We start from the raw sequence: 21,376 nt of genomic DNA, 5'->3' as shown, positions 1-21,376 counted from the left end.
GCCAGCACCCACTGGATCGCTGCTTCCCCTCTTCGAACCACGAATCGCACTTAACGAGGGTGGCGGCAGGTAATACACCAAGCAGGTCACCCCAACCAAAAAGAGGAAAAAGATAAACACTATGTCGAACATGAGTAGCGAGTTCAGGGTCATCAACTGCATATCTCGAAACGGGACGCGGAAACGGGCGGGAAGGCCTTCCGCGGGGCCTCCGGGATGGGGGACGACAATCGGTTCGTGTTCAAAACTGCCAAACTCTAGGCTTGTTGTGGTCAATCTTCTCACCAAAGGTTTGACACTTCGGCATTGTACACTACACTATCGCGGATCCGAGGGAGCACCAATTCATTCACCATTATTAGCTGTAGTATTTTTTCAGAACACATTTATTTATACTTTCGAGTAGAGCAAAACCGAATCAGTTTTTCCTTTCTGCGACGGATTCAAGCCAAACAACAACCGTTCCGGGATCCTGGCTCTAGGTTCAGCCAAGAGCAACGCCATTAAATTAAAAAGCACATTCCGGTGCGTCCCCGAGACCAGAGCGAAAAACCAGGCGGGTGGAAAAATCGAAAATTCCTGTCGTAACCAGTCGAGGCAGCGAGCGAGCGTTTCACTTTAACATTTCACTCTCATTGTGGATCACGTGCGGGCCCTTCGCACAGAGGCTTCTCGTCTCGTCAAACGACGACACGCCATCGAGGACACGTTCACCCCGAACGGAAATATTTAATAAGCGTATGAGTTTCTGCTCCTTCCCCCCACGCCAAAAACCCCGCCAGCCGCTGAAAGGTTTCATCAAACCCGGCCGCAGCGGCCGGAGAAGGGTGCGAGCATCGATTATTCGGAAAATAAAGCCTTCGTGTGTACCGGATTGAAGCATAAAAACAACAATAACTATTTACAGCAGCGATAGAGTAATAATTATTCTGTCAGAAGGTAGGGCAGTGCTGCCAAAAGTTTTGCTTTGTTATTACTAATTCAATTAAAAAACAGTAGATATCATAATCTGGCAACTGATTCTCGATTGTGTAGAGGGAAAAAACAAAAAGGCGAACAAGTAAAGTAGGAGCTTGGGGATCGGCAGGATAGGCATTTGTCAATATTTATTCTATGGAAATTACACATTACTCTCGCGTGGAAGGGATGGTGGAAGAGGGTGCGAATGCCACAGAATGCTGCCTCTTACGCGATGGTTGGCATCAGTAGACTGGAAGCGAATGATGAAGAGCAAGTTTGGAAGATTGGAAATTGTTTAGTAGATTGTATTCCTGCCGACGAAGTGAAGCGGAGCCTAATCAAGGATTTAAGTAAGACTACAAGGGTTGTTGAGTATGCCAACAGAGACGTTCGGGAGAAATTTTTTCGTTACGAGATATCGCGCACAAATTGATTTTTCACCAACTCGGAGCATTTCAACCGACTCCCAGATCGAATGTTCGGCAAACGAGCGAAATTATGTTCTTCATTTTATGGCACAATAACCGCTTATGTACTTTTAAATTTGGCGTGGTTTGCCTGTCTGAAATAAAATAAATTGATTTTTTTACAAGTCGTGTGTTAAGAAACCGGCAAACAGATGGCATTAAAATTTTGGTGCCGCACTCCTGGTTTCTTAGCGATATGGCGAATGTTTCGTTTTTATGATTGCTTTTTCGACCTCTTCTGGAAAATCCCTTGAATTTTTTTTTATTGCGTAGGTTAGGTCGAACGAAATGATGATTCTATTTTGTTTTCGCCTTTGTTTGCCTTTTAATACGATTATTGAATATTTTGAGACACAATTAACCTGTTTCTATTTTTTATATTTTTTTGCAGTATATATTTCCGGAAGTAGTGTTATCAATTTTTTTTTTATATATTTTTTGTCACTTTGTTAATTATTGAATGATTTTTTTTGTTTAGTCTAACAATTTGTAACATCATGAAATTTTTCTATAATGTAAGTTTTTCATTTATGTTACACTAGTTAGGTCAGGTTTTGCTCCAGAGCTCAAACTGCACGAAAATGTAATATGTAATGACAAATGATCGACAAAATGAAAACAAATCCCTTTAGCCCAAACTGGGAAAAAGATATACATAGGTAGCTTTTCAGCCATTCCTGTGAATTTTGAACCTCCTAGCCAAGTCGGAAGTGCGTAAAGTCTTCAGCGACTTAAATGAAGTTTTTACGTAAGCAAACGTAGAAGTGATGAACCCGGTGAGTGATTACTCTGCGGTCTTTTGATTTCGAGCTCGATAGGGACTCCAAGTTTCACAATTGAGCCAAAAATATTGTAAAACTTTGATAAAAATCTATTGAAAATGTGTCAATGGGTCGTTAAAAAATTATCCGATTTAGGAAGAATTAAAGCAAAAGAAGCGGTGTCAAATGCATGTCAAAAATGTGTTAAATGTGGAATTAAGTCAAAAATGTCTCGAACGGTTTTAAAATGTCTGACTAAATTGTATCACAAATGATTACGATTAGTTTTTAAAATGCGTGATAAAAAAAAAACAACAAAAATGTGATACAAAATCTGCCGAAATTGTGATAGAAAAGTGTTAACCAGCGTATTAATTGTGTCCGCAATGTTTTAAATAAATCCGCGTAAACCACACAAGAACAGCAGTATCGAAAATATATTTAAAAAAATACTCAAAAATTCTTTGAAAAAACACATCAAAAAGGTATCAAAATTATAGCAAAATCTGTCAAAACTGTTTCAAAACTGGCAAAACTGTGTCGAAAGGGTGTTTAAAAATGCTTTAAAATCTATCAATAAGAAAATGTCAGAATATTTGAGAAAGTGCCCATAATAAGCTTGAAATTTTGAAAAAATCCAACCGGATCAAATAATTGAGAATAACTTAAAAGAGAATCTAATTTTGTTGAAGTGAAAAAAAAGGAATATGTAATGAAAATAAACACATATGAAAGGAAAAGAAGCAACTAAATTTAAAAATACCTTAAAAATTGAAAAAAAATTATACCTACATAGAGCAAAACATGAAAAAAATACCCAAAGGAAATTAATAAAGCAAATTGAGACATTTTTGTCACTGGTTTTGATACATTTACGATAGATTTTTAATGGATTTCTGTTACATTTTTATCGTTTTAGATACATTTTTACACTTTTTTGAAAAACTTTTGAAACCTTTTTTTCACATTACAGATATACTTTTGTCACAATTTGTTGATTTTTTATAGTTTGGATCTCAATATTTCTATTTTTGTCGCTGTTTATTTTAGTACGAGAAAAATAGATTGGATTTATCTTTCCTGGACAACTTCGACTTATTTTAGTATGACTCGTTAAGGTTTTTCTCATTCTTTATTTTTTTGATTATCATTTTAACCTATTCCAATACACAGGGTGATTGGTTCCTTGTTGGGAATATTTCAGGGGCTAATAGAGGGCCCCATTTGATGAAAAAAAAATCTCTAACTCTCTTCTTTTATCAACAGTAAAACGATTCAAAACAGTCAATAAGAGCTGAATATTTTAAGACAAAGCTAAAGTCCCGTCGGGATGCGGTACAATTTTTCCAAATTTGTATTATTATTTGTATTTGTATTGTTCGCTTATTTTTCGCTTTCCCTACTGCAAACATTGTCTGCTTAATGAACTTGAATGTTAACGGGTAAAAGCCGTTGTTAAAAATAGAAATTTAATTCGAAAGATTAGGTTACTAAGATTTAAAGATACATTAAGGTCTTTTCTTACGCGGATTTTTTAGAAAAATCGTTTTTTACACGGTATGTTTTATTGGGTTTTCGTTCTCGAATCACTTATTCAGAGTGACCGATGAGGTTGCTTAATCCAATCATTGACAATTCGCCGATTTTGCCTAGCCTTTCAATATTTTTCCTTGACATTCAGCTCGATATGTAGGCAGAAACAACACTGCTGTTGATTGTTTTTCGCCTTTTTTACGCGAAAAAAAGGTTTCTTCTGTGAAAAACTATTCATATGCATGCTTAATATGCATATTCTAAACTGTTTATCAACTCTAAAATAACCGTTGATGGAGTCAAAATTCTTTGACAGAATTGCTCAGCATTGCTCTTACCAAAGTAATTTTTAAGCAACAACAATCACGAGGCGAAACCAATCACAATCCTGGAATCTCCTTTGTGACGTTTTTAATTAATATGTTATTTCATCCGCAATGAGATTAATAATTAAAAAATGAAGAAAAGAGCACATGCTAATTGTAATTACAGTTTTTTGAAGAGAACCATTATACCATTTCTCTGGTCAGTTTATTTATTTATTCATTTTGTTAAGAAGAGACTATAGAATTCAGTGCGAGAGAAAGGCATGTGGTGGGGAGTCTGATAATAATCTCATGTTGAAGTACTTTAGCATCCAAATGTTTTGAGCATTGAGAATCCGCGACCACCCGCTAGACAAAGCGGATTCTATAACCTTGCCACTATGAGGGTCCCCTGGATTTTTGTTGCTTGAAGATTTTGTAATCTTTGGATTTTGGGATTTCCATCACTGTTATATTTCTGGGCTTCTTAGGATTTTAGGTTGTTTTTAATCTAGATCTAAGGATTTTGGATTTCATGGTTTTCAAGGAATTGAGGAAATTGGGGCTTTTTAAACCGCTGGTCTTTTGGATTTCGTTATATAATGATCATGATCAGTATTGTAGGATTTTGGGATTAACAAATTTTGGGGTGTTAAAATCCTATGATTTTGACATTTGAAGGTTTTTTATCTTTAAATATCAGGATTTTTTGTATTTACTGTTTAAAGAATTTAGATTTTAATGCGTTGGGATTTTGGGATTTCTAGATTTTCGAATTATATGTTTTATGATTTCTTTTCTACGACTTTTGACTTTCAAAATCAAACATTTACAGGAATTTGAGATTTTTTGATTAAAGAATTTTATGGTTTTATAATTTTAGGGTTTTAGAATTTAAATATTTTGGCGATTAAGAATGTTAGGATTTTGGAACCTCGGGATTATTAGATTTAAGGATTTTGAGATGTCATTATCCTAGGTTTTATGATATTTAGATATAAATTTAACGTGCAATTTAAGACCTTCAAATTTTACGTTCTGGGAATTTGGGGACTACTATCTTTAATACATTGCCAGATTTATAAGGATATTAATATTAAGAACTTAGTATTTCAGGGTCTTAGGATTTTGGTAAATTGGGATTTCATGTTTGAGTAGTTTGTATGAGTTTGAATTCGGGATTGTAGGACTGCGGAATATTAGAATTTTGTTATTTTGTATTTTAAGATCTTATTATTCTTGGATGTTACGATTTCTATATTTTGGGATGAGATTTTATGATTTCAGGGATTTCAAATTTTAGGATTTTGTTATTTTATTATTTAAAGAATGAAATTCAGATTACTGTGATTGCGGGATTTTAATATTAGCAAATTTCATTATTTTATGATTTTTCGACATAGGAATTTCATAATAAAATGAGGAATGAAAGATTCCATGATTTAAGGATTTTCATAATTTTAGGATCTTTGTTTTTTTTTTGATTTTTGAATCTGAATATTTAAGGTTTTCGGGAGTCAATTTTTCATGTTTTGAAGATTTTCGGATTTTCAGATTGTGGGATTTCTATCATTATTGTACTTCTGGGTTTCTTAGAACTACTTTAATTTAGTTCAAGGGATCTTAGTTTTCTAGGGTTTCAGGATTCTAGAATTTAAGAATTTTATTTTTTTTTAATTTGCGGAATTTGTGATTGTAGGATTTTGAGGTTGTGAGACTGAAAAATTTCAGGATTTTGTTAGTTTAGATTTTGTGATCTTAGTATTTTAGAATCTTAGGATTTCAACAGTTTGGGAAATTATCAATTGAGGATTTTAGAAATTTGGGATTCCGGCATCTCAGGACTTAAAAAAGCATTTATTTTTGGGCATTTTAAAATTTGGGATTATAAAATTGCAGGATTTTGTGATAAGCTAGTATTTATATGAATCCTGAATTTTGATATACACTAAGGTCGCCTTTTACGCAGTTTTTTTTTCACGCGGCTTTTTTACGCGGATTCCGGAATTTACGCAGTTTTTTTTACGCGGATTCCGGAATTTACGCGGTTTCTTTATACGCGGCACGTATCTCCCGCGTAAAAAGCGACTTTAGTGTAATGTAGTTCTGGAATTTTCAGATCATCGAATTTCAGTATTTGGAGATTTTAGTTCTCTTGGCTTTCTGAATTCAGGATATTTGTTTTGAGATTAACAAGGATTTCTTGATTCTAGAATCTTATAATTCTTAGATGGATTAGATAGAGGAAGATGATATTAGGATTTAGGAATTTGTTAACTCGAAGCATTAACAAATTTCACGATCTTAGTATTTTAGGATTCAGGGATTTACAGTTTTTTTGACAAATAAAGGGTTTTTTTAATTTTTGGGATCAGGGATTGAGTTGATTATAATTAGGATTCGGAATTTTCCAGTAAAAGATCCTGATTTCCAGTTGAAGATTATTGAATTTAACATCCGAGTGACATTTCCGTTGAAGTAAAATTAATTACATCATAAAACGAATCGTCCAAGTTCCATAGCTTCTGGTATATTTATTACCAACATTAGCAGCGTCGTTCGTTTTATAGCTCCACCGACTTGCTGCGCTCGAAAATTAATAATAAACTCAGCAAATTTCATAAAATCCTTAACCCTCTAGTGCCCTGTGCCCTGTGCCGCCTTCAGACGATCTTCAGTTGAATCTCTAAAAAGCTTTAATAACAACAAAGTTTATAAAGTTTCATAGTGATTTTTTCGAAGTCCGTCTAAACACTAATTTGGGCACTAGAGGGTTAAGTTAGAAGCTCCGAAAGCAGAAAAGCATGACGATTTCGGGTCAGTTGGCTGTGCCTGTGACGCGAGGAGAAAGCAGAAAGCACCTGGCACCGGAAGTAAACCGGGAAACGAATCGAACGTCAAACACACAGTCACAGCCACAGCCAGGATAGGACTTTTATTTTAATACAGTTCGTTTGTTCGCTTGATCAGAAGTTGATATCGGTTTCGGGGGAAAACGGAGGTGGGTAGAAAACCTGTTGCGAATAAGAGTAAAACTCGGTTGGGCAGATATTAATAATCGATTGCGAATCTGCCAATGCAATGGGGAGGAAAATCGATGCAGCGCGGCTGGAAGTTTCATTAAAAATAAATGAAAAGTCGAGGTGAAAATTTTACACATTTATCATCCAACCGGTTTGGGGCCGGCGCTCGTGCTGGTGGGAAACCGCTTAATTGCTGCGCAATTTTGACCTGTGCGGGCGTGTTAAATTTAGCAGAAAATATACTGCGAAAGAGTTCACTGTTTGGAGCAGCTGAGTTCAATATGATGCTTTTCGGAGGTGATGTGTTGAATGTTGGTTTTAGATTGTCTGTTTTTTTTTTGCCGATAGCAAACTCGTCTTCCCTCAATTTATTTGCTACTCGTAACGAAGCCAGCAGCAGCAGGTGAGGCGTGAGAAATGTCAGAAAAAAAAAACATCCAACAGAAAAATAAAACAGATAGGATCTGTCTTAAAACGAAGAATGCCACAATTGATTTTAGTGTCGACATGGCATCTGTACACAGATAAACACACACACACGTAGAATGCGACACTAACGCATCGTTATCACATTTTTATCGTCACCGTTGAAAATTGGTGCTGACGGAAAAAATCCGCTTTCCGAAGGGGTGACGGAAAAGTTGAAGGCGACATTTGATGTTCAATATTTGCCTCTTCTCGTTGGCTTTCGGGTGGGTTTCTGTCGGTGGCAGAGTGACAAAGGGTTTTCCGACCTGCATGCTGTCGAAGCAGATGTTGATGCTGAGTTCGCACATGAACAGCTCCGGGTGACACGGCGAATGTTCCCTTCTCAGCTGCAGAGCCATGGCCGTGTATTGGATTTCTTTTTCGGAGGGGTCAACATGGTCAAAATTTATCAGCACAGACCGCGAACCTCTTACTAAATCTTTGATTTAAGAAATGAATATCGCTTTGAATCCCAGAAACTTCTCCCGTGATCACGACTCCGGCTGCAGCGAACAAATGTGTGTGAATTTAGGACCACGCAGCGCCGAAAGAAGGATATTGCGTAATGATACCAATCAGCGAAACACAATTGAATTGTTCATTTTCTGGTTTTTGACGAGTGCGACTCGACACAGAGAAAGAGAGTCCATTCTTCCGGCAGCTCGGTTACCGAGAGACCAAAACGTTCGCATATGGAGACGCATGGTAACAGACGAATGTCCAATTAAAAACCACACAAAACCGGCAACAGATTGCCACCACAAGGTAACCAGGACTTAATCACTGAAACGTGCTTGTGGAAAACCGGCCGGCGCAGTTGTTAGGGAATTTGGAATCACGTTCTGATTCGAACGTGGCCACCCGGTGTGTTCGATTTCGCCTGTGAATACCGACTGCTGACTGACGGAAGAATAGCTTGGTTGTTTTTTATTTTATTTTTTATTTTTTTACCAGCAAACGAACTGAATGTGTGTGTGTGTGAAAACTGATGTGCAATCTGAATTCGTAACAGCTTCACACTCAGCAGGTTCCATTCATCGATAGTACGCTTGAATTGATTGTTGCTGTTTTGTTCGAACTGTTAAAGCTCGAGTGTCCGTGGGAAAATCAGGGAAATGGTGCTTTGCTGTAGGAGTTTTCCGCTCTAAATCCACTTCCATCCACCGATTGGTTGGGTAAAATTTCGCATTCAAGGTTGCTCTCAAGTGCAGCTCAATAACCACTGCAAATATTGATTATCCTTCGATCACTGTGTCTTCCCTCGGGATTAAGAGCCTAGCCAAGGCCCTTCCACTTGAAAATCACAACGTGACGTAACGTGCGCTCTTGGGCTCCAGCTCCAGCGTCATCCAACAATCAAAGCGATCGCTCGTTTGCCACCACAAAACAACACACTCTGGGAGGATGACGACGACGATAGCAGCGCTGCTTTCGTGGAACTTAGACCCAATCGAGACATATTCATTACACTGTGCTTGACCGCCCTCGTGTGCAACAAAGTCAGCCACAACCGCACAAAAAGCTCTCGCATTCCTTCGCGCAGCAAACGAACCACACGCGAAAGCGAAAGGATACTGCTAGTGGTCCCGTGGGTACTGGATTATATCACGCAGTAGATAGCGAGAATAAGCAAGAAAAAAGTTTTATTCATGCGGAACAAGGGGCAAATAAAAGCGCCAGTGTACAAGCGAATAATTATGCTGACAACTCCTTTTTTGTGCGAAAATTCTTTTGATGAAAATTTGATATCTCGGAAGCTCTTTTTAACCGATTCATCAGATTCTTCTGCAGTTACAGGGTTGAAAGTTTTGAGAAACATTATAGAATTTATTAGATTCAGAGGTCGTTTTTTCTTCTCTTCTATTTTTATTGATATAGATCGTTTTTCACATCTCTTTTTTGAATCTCCAAATTGTTAAATCCTAGAAACCTTGAGTCACACAATTCCAAACAAACAAAAAAAAAAAAGACCATGAAATCCCCCAATCCCAAAAATCCTAAATTTCGTAAGAAAATAATCGTGAATCTCCTTAATCATAAAATCCTGATACTGTGGAATCTAACTATTCACAAAATCCTTTAATATTAGAAGTCTGAGATCCCAAAATTATCAATAAAAACGCCAATATCATGAAATGATAAACCCCAAAAATTGATAAATTCTCAAATCCTACAAAATCAAAATCTTTAAATCAATAAATCATGAGATCCTAATACCTAACATTCCAAAACACTAAAATCCTTTTAAACAAATCCTTTAATCCCAAAATTCAAGAACTGGAAATCATGAAATTCTCAAGTATTAAATCTCACATTTCTCGACACATACGAAACATATATTTTCTAGAATCCCAATATTCTAAAATGACAAAATCGTACAATTCTTAAATCCTAATATTTTGAAATCCTCGGAACCAAAAACAAAATAAAAGTTTAAATTTCTGCAATCTTGAAATCCTAAAAGCCCCAACATTGAAAATATCAAAATCTTCTATAATTCTCCTATAATCCTAGGGGCCCAAAATCTTGAATTCTCAAGCTTCTATAAACCTCAAATCCTGTAAACCGTGAAACCCCAAACCCATGAAACCCATAGACCATAAAATACTGTAATCCTAATACCTAAGCTTTTTCAAAATTCTAAAAAATTCTATTCCCAAAAATCTGGAATCTCAGAATACTAAAACCACAATATCCTAATATCATAGGATCTTTAGGTGTTTCATAAACCTCTAAAACCCAATCTCATAAAATCCGAAAACATTTTTTTCTATCTTGGAACTCGTTTCCTTCCAATCCTGACAACAAAATCGAAATTTTTTCGTTAATCCTTGGAGCCTAAAATCTTAAAATTTTGAAAGTCTGCAATCCTAAAATCCCAAACCCCCTAAATTAAAAATATTATGAAATCTTGTGACTTTGAAAACTCCTATGTAGGGTCCCAAAATTCAAGATCTTATAAATCTAAACCCCTATAAACCGCGAAACATCAACAGCATTAGAGCGACAAATCATAATATGCTGCATTCCTAATATCCTACTATTCAAAAAAAATCTAAAATATTAAAACCCCGAAATACCAAAACAATGAAAATCAAAATTATAATATCCTGAAATCCAAATATTTTTAAACTGTTAATATCCTTAAGCCCTAGAAACTTGAAGTTCTTAAATCTTATTACCCTAGAATTATGAACATAGAAAACCTAAAATTTAAGTTCTCCAAACACCAAAACCCCAATGTTTAGGGACCAAAAATCCCCAAATCCTAAGATCATTAAATCCTCAAATCCCAAAATTCTAATTTCCCAAGATTTTAAAATTATAAAATTATAAAATTAAATCGCAAAATCCTTACATTTTTGAACCCTACTATTCGAAAAATCCTAAAACATTAGAACTCTAAAATTCCAAAACTTTGAAAACATTAAGGCGTCGTACACAAGTTACGTAAACGCATGGTTGGGTTGAGTCTACGTTACTCATTGTTACATAGGAGGAGGGAGGGGGTTCAGTTACAGTTACTTAACTGTGATGTTGGCTTAAAACGCCAGTTTGCGTGCGGTTGTTCAGTGTTACGTAATTTTAGGGGGGAAGGGGAGTCATCTAAATTCTTATATCCCACAAACCTTACATGCCAGATTCCCAAAATCATGATGAACATTGAAATACCACAATACGAAATCTCAATCTAAAATCCTAACTTCATAAATCTTTAGAGCCTAAAACCTTGAAAGATTGAAGTTCTACAATCCTAAAATCCAAAAAACCCGAATTGAAAATTATAATTTTCTAAAACTCTAAAATACTAAATGAAACTAAATGAATGAAACTAAATGAAACCCCAAATTTGTTGAAGACTTAAATCTTAGAACACTAGCATCGGAAAATCAAACAATTCTGAAATTTTCATTCCCAAAATTTCAAATCCAGAAAGACTCAAATTCCCGAGGTCCCAAAATGCTGAAATTCCAAAATATTAGTATCGTGTAATCATAAAATTTCAAAATCCTGTTATGAAATCCCCACATAACAAAACCTTGAAATGCCAAAATCTGAACTTCCTTGCTTTTCGAAATCCCTATTTTTTAAAATCATTCAAAACTTAAATGCTTAAGACACAGAATCATAAATATCATCAAGCCCTGAAATCCTGGAAGTTCTAAAATTTTTTTATTTTAAAATCCCCAAATGCTACAAATGGGAAAACCTAGAATCAAAACAAAAATAATTATCGGTTTCCGTTAGACCAGTCCACATAAGCACTGAGAATGACTGTATGTTACATTCGAAATATATATTTGCGCGGACTAAATTTCAATATTTAATTCCCAAATTTCTAGTAGAGTCTAACGGAAACCGATAATTATTTCTTTTGATTTCTTAAATCACTCTGCTAAGACGCTCGGTATAGATTTTCCAAATCCTAGAATCCTAAAATCCATAAATGTTACGGTCTTATAATTTAATCCTAAAATATCGAAATCCTAAGTTCTTGATATCTAAATATATTCTCAAAATCCTGGAATTTAAAAAACCTCGAAGTCGCTAATCCGAAAATATTAAGATTGTAAGAATGCAAAACAATTCATTCATTAAATTCCTGAATTCAAAGAGCCTATAATCTTAAAATATAAAATCAAAGAATTTTGAAACCCCAACATTCTAAATTTGGGATTTTAAAGAGACTCCATCGTCGGAAGAAACGTCAGCATTGGGAGCGTGCTCTTGCGAAGATAAAGGACTGCTTCTCCAGGTACGATGCGAGAAGCTTCTAGAAAAAAAATTGCGGAATCAGGAACCGAATCCGAATCCACAAACTGAGGCCGTTTCAGAGAACTTTTGTTGGCGAATGGCAATGTGGTTTTCGAGGGGTACGCTTTACTGCAGACCAAAAGTTCATCTTATGATAAATCCTCGATAAATTTCGAGCGCACAAACTTGCATTCAATCCTTAGCGGCAAACTGAAAAATGGCGGTTGGCGCACACGCATGCACTATAAAGTTTGTCAGACTTACAAATTACCATAGCATAGCATAGCATAGGAAGACTGCCCGTAGTTGGTCGAACTAACGAAATTGCTAAATGAACCAGAGGAATGGTGCTTGGGATTAGCATTATAACGTGTGTCAGGCTTACAGATTAGTGGATATAGCCGAGCAAATAAAATACAGCAGGCTTTAGTGGGCTGGGCATGTAGCAAGAATGTCGGAGGAATGATCAGCAAAAAATATATTTAGTAGCAATCTCGTTGAGGGCCGTCGCACTCGCTGGATGTGTGCTGCCTGCGAAAATGACCTCATAATTAGTGTTCCATTTTTTTTCCGTTTTCAAACTAAACGGGTTTTCTATTCCTTCTCGTCATTAAGAAGTTATAAAAATATTTTTCGTTTTTTTTTAGAAATTTCAAGTCCTGAAATCCTTAAGTTCCAGCGTCATAAAATACTGATATCCTGAAATTCTAAGATCCTCAAATCCAACAATCTTTGAATCCTATAATCCTGAGATCCTGAAACTCCAAAATCCTAAAATAATAAAACCATAAAATCCTAGAATTACATAATTCTTCAATCCCAAAATTTGTAATAGTATTCGGGAGTACGACATAGATAGTAAAATAAGCATAAAACTATCATCGTGGCAACTGAACGAAAACATTGTGATTGCTTGAAGCTAAAATTGAAACGCATTAATTTCCAGTGAGAGATTTTCCGGTAGTGCGAGGAACTAAATCATCCCAAAATTAACTCAAAAAATCTGAGCGGTGAATCGCTGTAATAACCTCCCAAAATCTTGTGAACCGTGTAACCTCAAAACCATTAAACCGACGTATCATAAAATCCTGCAATCCCAATATATTCCTATTCAAAATATTCTAAAATATTAGAACCCTAAAATCTCCAAACAAGTCATAATATTCTGGAATCCTAGCATTTTAAAACTTTCAGGTTCTAAAGCCCTTTAAACTTTAAGTTTTGTACTCATTAAATCCTGAAATTCCATAGCCCTAAAATTAAGAACATAAAAATCCTGAGAACCTAAAATTTTAAGTTTCCAAAACACCAAAATCCTAAAGCCCTGTAATCCTAAAATCCATGATCCAGGGTCGCAAAATTTAATTTAAATCTTTAGATCACGAACTACTTAAATCCAAAGATTTAAAATCCTAAAATCATAAAAATCTTTGAATCGTGAAATACTAAACCCTACTATTCAAAAAATCCTAAATTATTAGAATTCTAAAATCCCAAAACACTCAAAACCTAAAACTTTAATATTATGAAATGATAAATTAACAAAATCTAAAATACCAGCATCTTCAAATCATGAACCCCAACACCTTACATTCCCAGAATCTTAAAGTCTTCAAATCTTTAAATCTCAAAATTATAAAATATTTGAATCCCAAAATCTAAAAATTCTCAAATTTTTACATTCTTTTATCTCACATTTCTAAATCTCCCAAAATATTTTACAGGTCGGACTCGATTATCCGGGACATCAAAAAAAATTCCATTCCGGATAATCGAGTTTTCCGGATAATCGAATCACAGAAAAAATATTGAACTTTGCGATCATTTCCTTTTTTTATTTTACTTGTATGATACAGTGGTGTAACCAAAAATGATTTCTGAGGCGAAAAGCGATAAAATCTTGAGAAGCAAAAAAAATTGGACATTGATTATTTTCACTCAATTCTAACATGTCTCAAGCATGCCGGGAGTGACCTAAATGGTAACAAAAATGCCAGCAGGGATGGTAAAGGCAAAATTTCGGAATAAAAATTAGAAACGAACATCAAAAAAATAAAATTCCGGACAATCGAGTCCGACCTGTATACCTAAAATTTCAAAATCCTAAATTTATAAAATCGTAAAATTTTTGAATTTTATTATCTCAAAATCCTTGAGGCCTAAAACCCTAACAGTTTGAAGTTCTACAATCCTGGAATCCCGGAAACCACAAATTGAAAATAATAATATTCTGAGACTCTAAAGTCGTAAATCCAAAGGCTTATCGTTTCTCCTCAGAGAAACACTACTGTGTAGAAGATTATCTTTCTCTGCGCAAACAACTACTCTCACATTGCTGAGCAAAGCGACGCACTTGCTCAAAGAGAATCTGAAATATATCTCAAGAGAGATAACAAACTGGTGTGACTTTATCCACACAAAAAATTATTACGCTCAATAACTACACAACAAAGCGCACTGCAGTGCTTTTACTGTGTTTCTCTAAAGCACATATCGAATGGGTACGCATGTAGATTGCGTTGTTTGCTTTGTATTTCGAAACTGAAAAGAATAATCTAGCCGCCCGTCACACATGTTTATTCTTTGAATACTGTCGAATTTATCTCACCAGTGATCACTAGAGTGATTCACCACTCTCGCTTTGTTAGGCTGTGGTGTAAACGGCAAGTGTATTATTTTTTCACAATAACAATAAAGAAGTTTGGTTCGAAAAAATGGGGACATGCAGCGCCCATACTAGGCAGGAAGTGTGCGGTTCATTTTCTCCCTGCTCTTTCCACATAGTGGTACCTTTTCCTGCTACGATTAGAGTATTTCAAATATTTTTTATGTCCCTATTTAATTTTTTTAAGGAAAATTCCTATCAGAGGCTTCAGTTTCAATTTCACAAACCGAATGTACGAAAATCACAAACGCAAAAATACTACTCGTATCTTGTCGTGCTGCGGCTTGGAAGGAAGACGATCAAATTGTTCGCTTGTCATATGGAAGCAGATACCAAAAGTGCAACTGTTGCTGCGTATTGCATATTGCCGTTGTGCGGCTGGAGGATAATTTTGTTCGTGCTAACATTAACTGCATGAGTATGAAGGTCGAATTCTGCTGTGATGTCAAACTATAACCGTCTTTTTTTCGTCGGCAATTTTCTAAAACGGATTCAGTATTGTCAACAAAACGTGCCGAAGTTTTCTGTTAGAAATCGAATTAGTGTCGTCTATACTGCTGGTTATGCACAGTATCATCGAATTGTGATGAACATAACACTACTGTGCATTTGCAACGGGTTCTAATCTAGTTTTATTTTTATAGAAAAAAAAAACATTCTTTATGCTTTTCCGAATTAATGTAATAGCCTTGAGAAGGGCTGATTAATGTAATTGTAAATTTCATTCAGTCATAAGTGCACCCTGTTTAGACCGCGTATGTAATCTGAATCGACATAATTATGACTAAAAAGTTTTAAATTTACGTAGTCGCTCGTCTACCACGCGGTCGTGTCTAGGATATCACCCTGCTACTATTTTTGAGACGAAAGAAGTGTTGTGGAGAAATATTTTTCGACGTGGGACTACGTCTTTGTTTTCTATACTGGTATGCATTCTGTAAAATTGGAAATAAAACTGGCAAATATTGCGTCAGATTTCAAACGATAATATCAGTATAACCACACGATGAATAACAATAACCAATATGTTGATGGATAGATAAAATGTTGAATAATTTTGTTATCATTATTTTTTCATTACCAAGCGGTGAAAATCGATAAAAGTATCAAGAACAAATTTACGCGAACAATGAACCAATCACATGCGAGCATTCCTAGCACAGACGACATGAATAGACACCAACCATTCCCTGTGATATTCTCTGTATCCATATCAAAAAAAAAAAATTGACAGTCTCCCCGTCCCAATAGGTCAATTTATGTTTGCTTCCATGAGCCAAGACTAATTTGTGTCTCGAAGGTAAAGGTTTTTCAAAAAGTTTGAAACAACCCCTTATCATGAACAACTTCTAAACCTGCTGTTAGAGCGTAATAAAAACTGATGTCTCGAAAGAAAACATGCTGGTAAAATCAATAGTACCGTAGAGTATATGTGGAGCAGAGCGCCGATAGTTTCTCGTCGTCTGTCACTGCAGAGGGCACGACTTCTATTTGCGTGCAATCAAAACTGCAATGCTGCTACTGGTGGTAACTGAAAGTTTATCTCATGAATATGGTTACCCTCAAAACCATAAATTACTCAACAAGAATTGAACACTTTGCAACAGTATAAGAATAAGAGCCGGCGAGTGCTCGTGGATTTTTTGTCCATTTACTAAGATCTATGCAGAATATTTTTTTTACATTTCAGCATTGTTAGTTTATATTATTTTATTTTTAACTTTATAAATAATATTATATACTTATATTAGCTGTCTTCGTAATATAGTGAATGTAATTGTTGGTAAATGAAACAAAAGCAAAAAAACAAAAATAAATCTTTTTAAACTTTAACTACGTTGTAATTGTGAAATGTTGTTTGCACAGAAAAAAAAAATACTACAAGCACAATATCACCAAATGTAAATTAAGTTCATCGGGTGTTATTGAATATATTTCTGAAAAAACGACAAATGAATACTGAGAATAAAAATACGTAAATCACTGAACAAACGAATTAAATCTATCTGTAATTACAGTGATTACAGTGTTTAGTCCCACGTCACCATTTCATACAACCCTAGGGCTATATACCTTGTGGTATTTTTTGTTTTTATTTACGGGTAAATTGCGTTTGTTTGAAAGTGAAAAATAGGGCCAAATATGTGCACGCCGCTTGCATTTTTAGCGAAGAGCCGCTGTATGAAATTGTTGATTAGTTCAACATTTTGTTTTCTTTTATCAAAAACAGGTTTTTTTCCTTCTGTTTAAACCGACCACTATAGAAGTAAACAAGATTATGTATTTGAGTTTTACCCTCCAAATAAAAATTAAGAATTCTTAAATCCTTAATTCATGCAGTCATAAAATTTCAAAATAATAAATTCGTAACCCCTAAATCCTAAAATCATAAATTCCTAAGATCCCTAACCCGTAGAATCAACGAATACTAAAATCCCAAAACCGCAAAACCCTACAATCATGAATCTCTAAAGTCCTAACATTTTGGAATCCCAGAATCCCAAAATACCAAAATACCAAAATCCCAATATCCACCAATTCGACAATCCTAAGATTCTAAAACTCTAGAATGTTATAAAATCATAAAACCCTGAAATCATAAAAAGCCCAGAATAATGAACTTACATGATCCCAAAATTCTAAGGTAGTGAAATCTTAAAATATCGAAATTCAATAATCTGAAAATCCCAAAATTCCAACATTTCCGAGTCCGAGATCTTAATCTAGTAAAATCTCAAAACTTTAAAATTCTTAAATGCCTAAATCTAAAATTCTGATATCCTGAATCCTGAAATATTAGGGTTCCGGATTCCAGACATCCTCGAATCATTGAATTCTAAAATCATAACATCCTGAAATTTTCGAAATCTGAAATCATAGAACACTAAGAACTTAAAATCCAAAATAAAGAAATTTCTAACTCAGCAGCCCCAGAATTCTACAATCACAAAATACGAAAGTCCTTAAATCTGAATTAAGTGTATGAAATCTTCGAAAACTCAGAAAAATAATGAAATCCCAAAATTATAAAGTAATGAAATTCTAACTTTCTCAAATCCAATAATCATAAAACCGTGAGATTTCCAAAATTTTAAAATTCCTAAGTCTCAATATCCAGGACTTACCCTAAAATTCCTGAAATCCTGAAATTCTAGAATATTATAGCCGTGAAATTTTAAATTTCAGAATCCCAAAATCCTTGAATAACACTGGTCGACAAAATGAAAAAAGCTTTTAAAGTGAACCTGTGTTGATGAGTGTAATCAGTGAAACTATAAAATTAACAAATCCAAAAATCTCGCGAACCCAAAATCTACAAATCATTAAATGCCGAATGCCATTGAGCGTAGATTAATCTAATCCTCTGTTCCCAAATTCTCAAAATTTCAAATTAACACAACACTAAAATCTTTATATTTGTCTATTTATAAAAAATTTCAAATAAAAAATATTGATATATATTGAAATTTTGTTACTTGGATATCTTAGATTCCTTAAATTGCAAAGTCTGGAAGCGCTGAATTCTCAAGTCATACTTGAAAAATACCGTGCATCAATTTGTGCCAATTGCTATTTCAGTTATTTAGTTATTATTTTCTTTATATTATTTTTTTTTTATATTATGGTTTAACCATTTTTTGATTGTTTTTTTTTTTTTGTTTCCAAGATAATCCAACTATTCTTTTTATTGGGGTTATTCTACACCTTTTCACTGGTACTGCCATTTTTGCGTTTTTTAGCTTTTGTCAGGTTCGAATATTTTCTTCCTTCCTCTTCCTATTTAATATCATTTTTTATTAAAATTTCTGTTCCTTTTTGATTTTTTGTATATTTTTAGTATGTGATGAATTCGTTATTGGCGGATGTCCATCACTCTAAATTTTTTTCATTCACTAGTCGAAATTACTGTTTTCAACTCTACGGTATCTTTGCTTGCTACTTTAAGACGACTTTGAATCACAGCTGTACGGCTGTATTTTTTGGATTATGTGTTTATTTATTTGATAACCTAATCCGCTACTCGCTTTCTGCTTTATGAATTCATTCACAAATTGCACCGGAGCTGACTTTGAACTTTTGTTCTTCAAAATTTGCCTGAAACTCGCTTCTGAAAACTTTATCCGTAAATAACCATTCAATTATCATACATTATTAAACTCTAAACCCCACGCTTCCACTTTCACTTGAGCCCGGAATAAACCTCATTCATTGCTGCTTTAAATTTTATCAAAACCTCACATCCCACTCAGAAGTCTCCGGAATGGAATAGAAGTTTGTATGGTGTCTGCGGTGTTGAATTTATTTTTAGCTCAATACGAAGCTTTATTTCATAGGAAAAACCTCAAAAACACTGAATCATAGCCCGCAAATATGCTAATGCCATAATTTGCTACCGACCGCCTAATTGGCTACGGAACATAACCACGAAGTTTGTTTTTTTTTTCTATTTTTTTATAGAAGTGATTTGATTGTTGTTTGATTTAATAAAAGCAAGCTTCAGCACTGGTACCGAGGAAGTCTCTTTGATAACACCAAAATGACGTCCATAAATCATCCATCGCCCAAAGGAAAACTCGGGAAAAGTTTGACAGTAAGTTGACGCAAGTTGTGGCGGATGAGCTCCAACAGCGATAACAACACGTCACGGTTTGTTTAAAACTTTGAAATCGATAATCAATCAAAGTGGCGTGTTGCGCGGTTGTCATCTAGGACCGAAAATGGGTAAACTTTTCCCCGCCAGGTTATGGGCCCAACTAACTTTCGAGTGATTTCAACGGGAAACTTGTGAGATGGATGGATGGCTAGCAGATTTGACAAGATAATCAAATTAAATCCGTCGAGAAAGGTGAGAAATTAACTTATCAAGCACAAATTTCATACAATGCACACGACGAAACTCCTGTCGTTGATAAGGGACTTTAATTCCAGTCCACCACTAGCCACTCACTCTTCAGTTGATTTTGAATTATTAGGTGACACTTCTCACCGCTCACCGATTACCGAATTAACCGAAGCGACTGTTGCACAGCAACTTTGACTGAACACAGAAAACAGCAGCTGACTTCAGAACTCGTCCGCGATTTCTAACTGGCAACAATGACGACGGCGACTGCTGCTGGCAACGAAAGGACACCCGACGACGACGACGACGACAACGACGATTGTGTCATCTCCCTTCGGTGGTCTGCACGAAACTGCTGATCCTGACACCACCGGCGAAGGAAGAACTGCAGCCAGGATGCTGCGTGCGTTCAATGGCCCCTAGAGCCCGAGTGTCTGCCTGCCACAGGAAAAAGCTTTGCATTTGTTTTCCCTTTCGTGGCGAACGTGCAGCGGCCGGATCCAAGCCGGGAGCCGGATGCTGTTGAATGTTCGACTTGCTCGCCGCTGGCGCGCTTCGAGAGCTAGAGCGTGCAAACGAACGAGCGAAGAGAATAGTTTTACCAGATCACAGCAGCCGTGGCGCGATTTATACACTGTCGATCAACTACAAGAAGAGCGGCAAAATCGATGAAGAGATTATTTGTTTCCTCTCTCACTCTTTGAGCTCGCTTGAGACTGTTGCAATTGTATAGAACAAGGCGGAAGATTTGCGACGTTGCACAAAGCTTTCCGCTGCAAGGAGAATTAGCCAAATTAGCATCCGACAGGAAAGGGATAAGTTGCTTATTGAGCATTTCTTTTTTATCCAACGGAACTCATCAGAAATTTACACAATAATTCGATCGATTACCCAAATTGGGCTTCATTAAGAATTCGCAAAATCGGCAAAGCTGGGGGATCAACGTCCTTTCGGCTGACACGTCTTACTCGGTATCGGAAAAAAATATGTTTATACTAACATGAAAATCAAAAACCATCTGTGGAATACTAACGCCAGCAAACAAACCAAGAAAAAATCCTGCAGCTACGCGTACGTGGCCTCACACGTGCTTGGGAAAGCAAACTGTCTCGGGCGCGTTTGCCTATGAAAAGAAGGAGAAACCGAAAAAATACCGGTCCGTTTGTCCGTTTTGCGCTTAACCGGGGTGATACGTGAGCAGAAAAGGTTTGCATTTGCGCTACTTTTTCCTACAATAAAAATATACCTACTTTTCTTTTCACATGTGCAAACACGAGCATGTTTTCTGTTCAAAATTTTCGAATTATGATAATGTATCGTCATAACATGAAGTACCTTCCAAACAAAATCATATTGAATGGGAAAATGAAGCTTCCATCCTTCGCATTCTTGAGCGCTGCTTACTCCTCAAGGTCCATTAGTCGAATTGATACTCCACACAATATAATGCCAAGCTGTCGTCCGTTACTCAACAATCTGTTTGTTGCTCATTGTTTAATAACCAGAAGGCTGGAAAGTGCAAGAAGTACATCAAAGCACAGTGACCGCACCATAAACTAACAACAGTTAAGGGGGAAAAATGAATGGGACCTGATT

At 35.7% G+C, this 21,376-nt stretch overlaps 1 protein-coding gene across 2 annotated transcripts in view; it reads right to left on the bottom strand.

Moving 5' to 3' along the window:
* The window catches only part of LOC129717898 (uncharacterized), a 309,945-nt gene that overhangs the window by 156,608 nt on the left and 131,961 nt on the right, over positions 1-21,376 (bottom strand). The window lies entirely within an intron of this gene.

The sequence above is a fragment of the Wyeomyia smithii genome, chromosome 1 (genome assembly GCF_029784165.1).
Source record: "Wyeomyia smithii strain HCP4-BCI-WySm-NY-G18 chromosome 1, ASM2978416v1, whole genome shotgun sequence".
Classification (NCBI taxonomy): domain Eukaryota; kingdom Metazoa; phylum Arthropoda; class Insecta; order Diptera; family Culicidae; genus Wyeomyia; species Wyeomyia smithii.
Note: the sequence above shows the minus strand (reverse complement) of the source record. Positions and strands in the feature narration are given on the sequence as shown.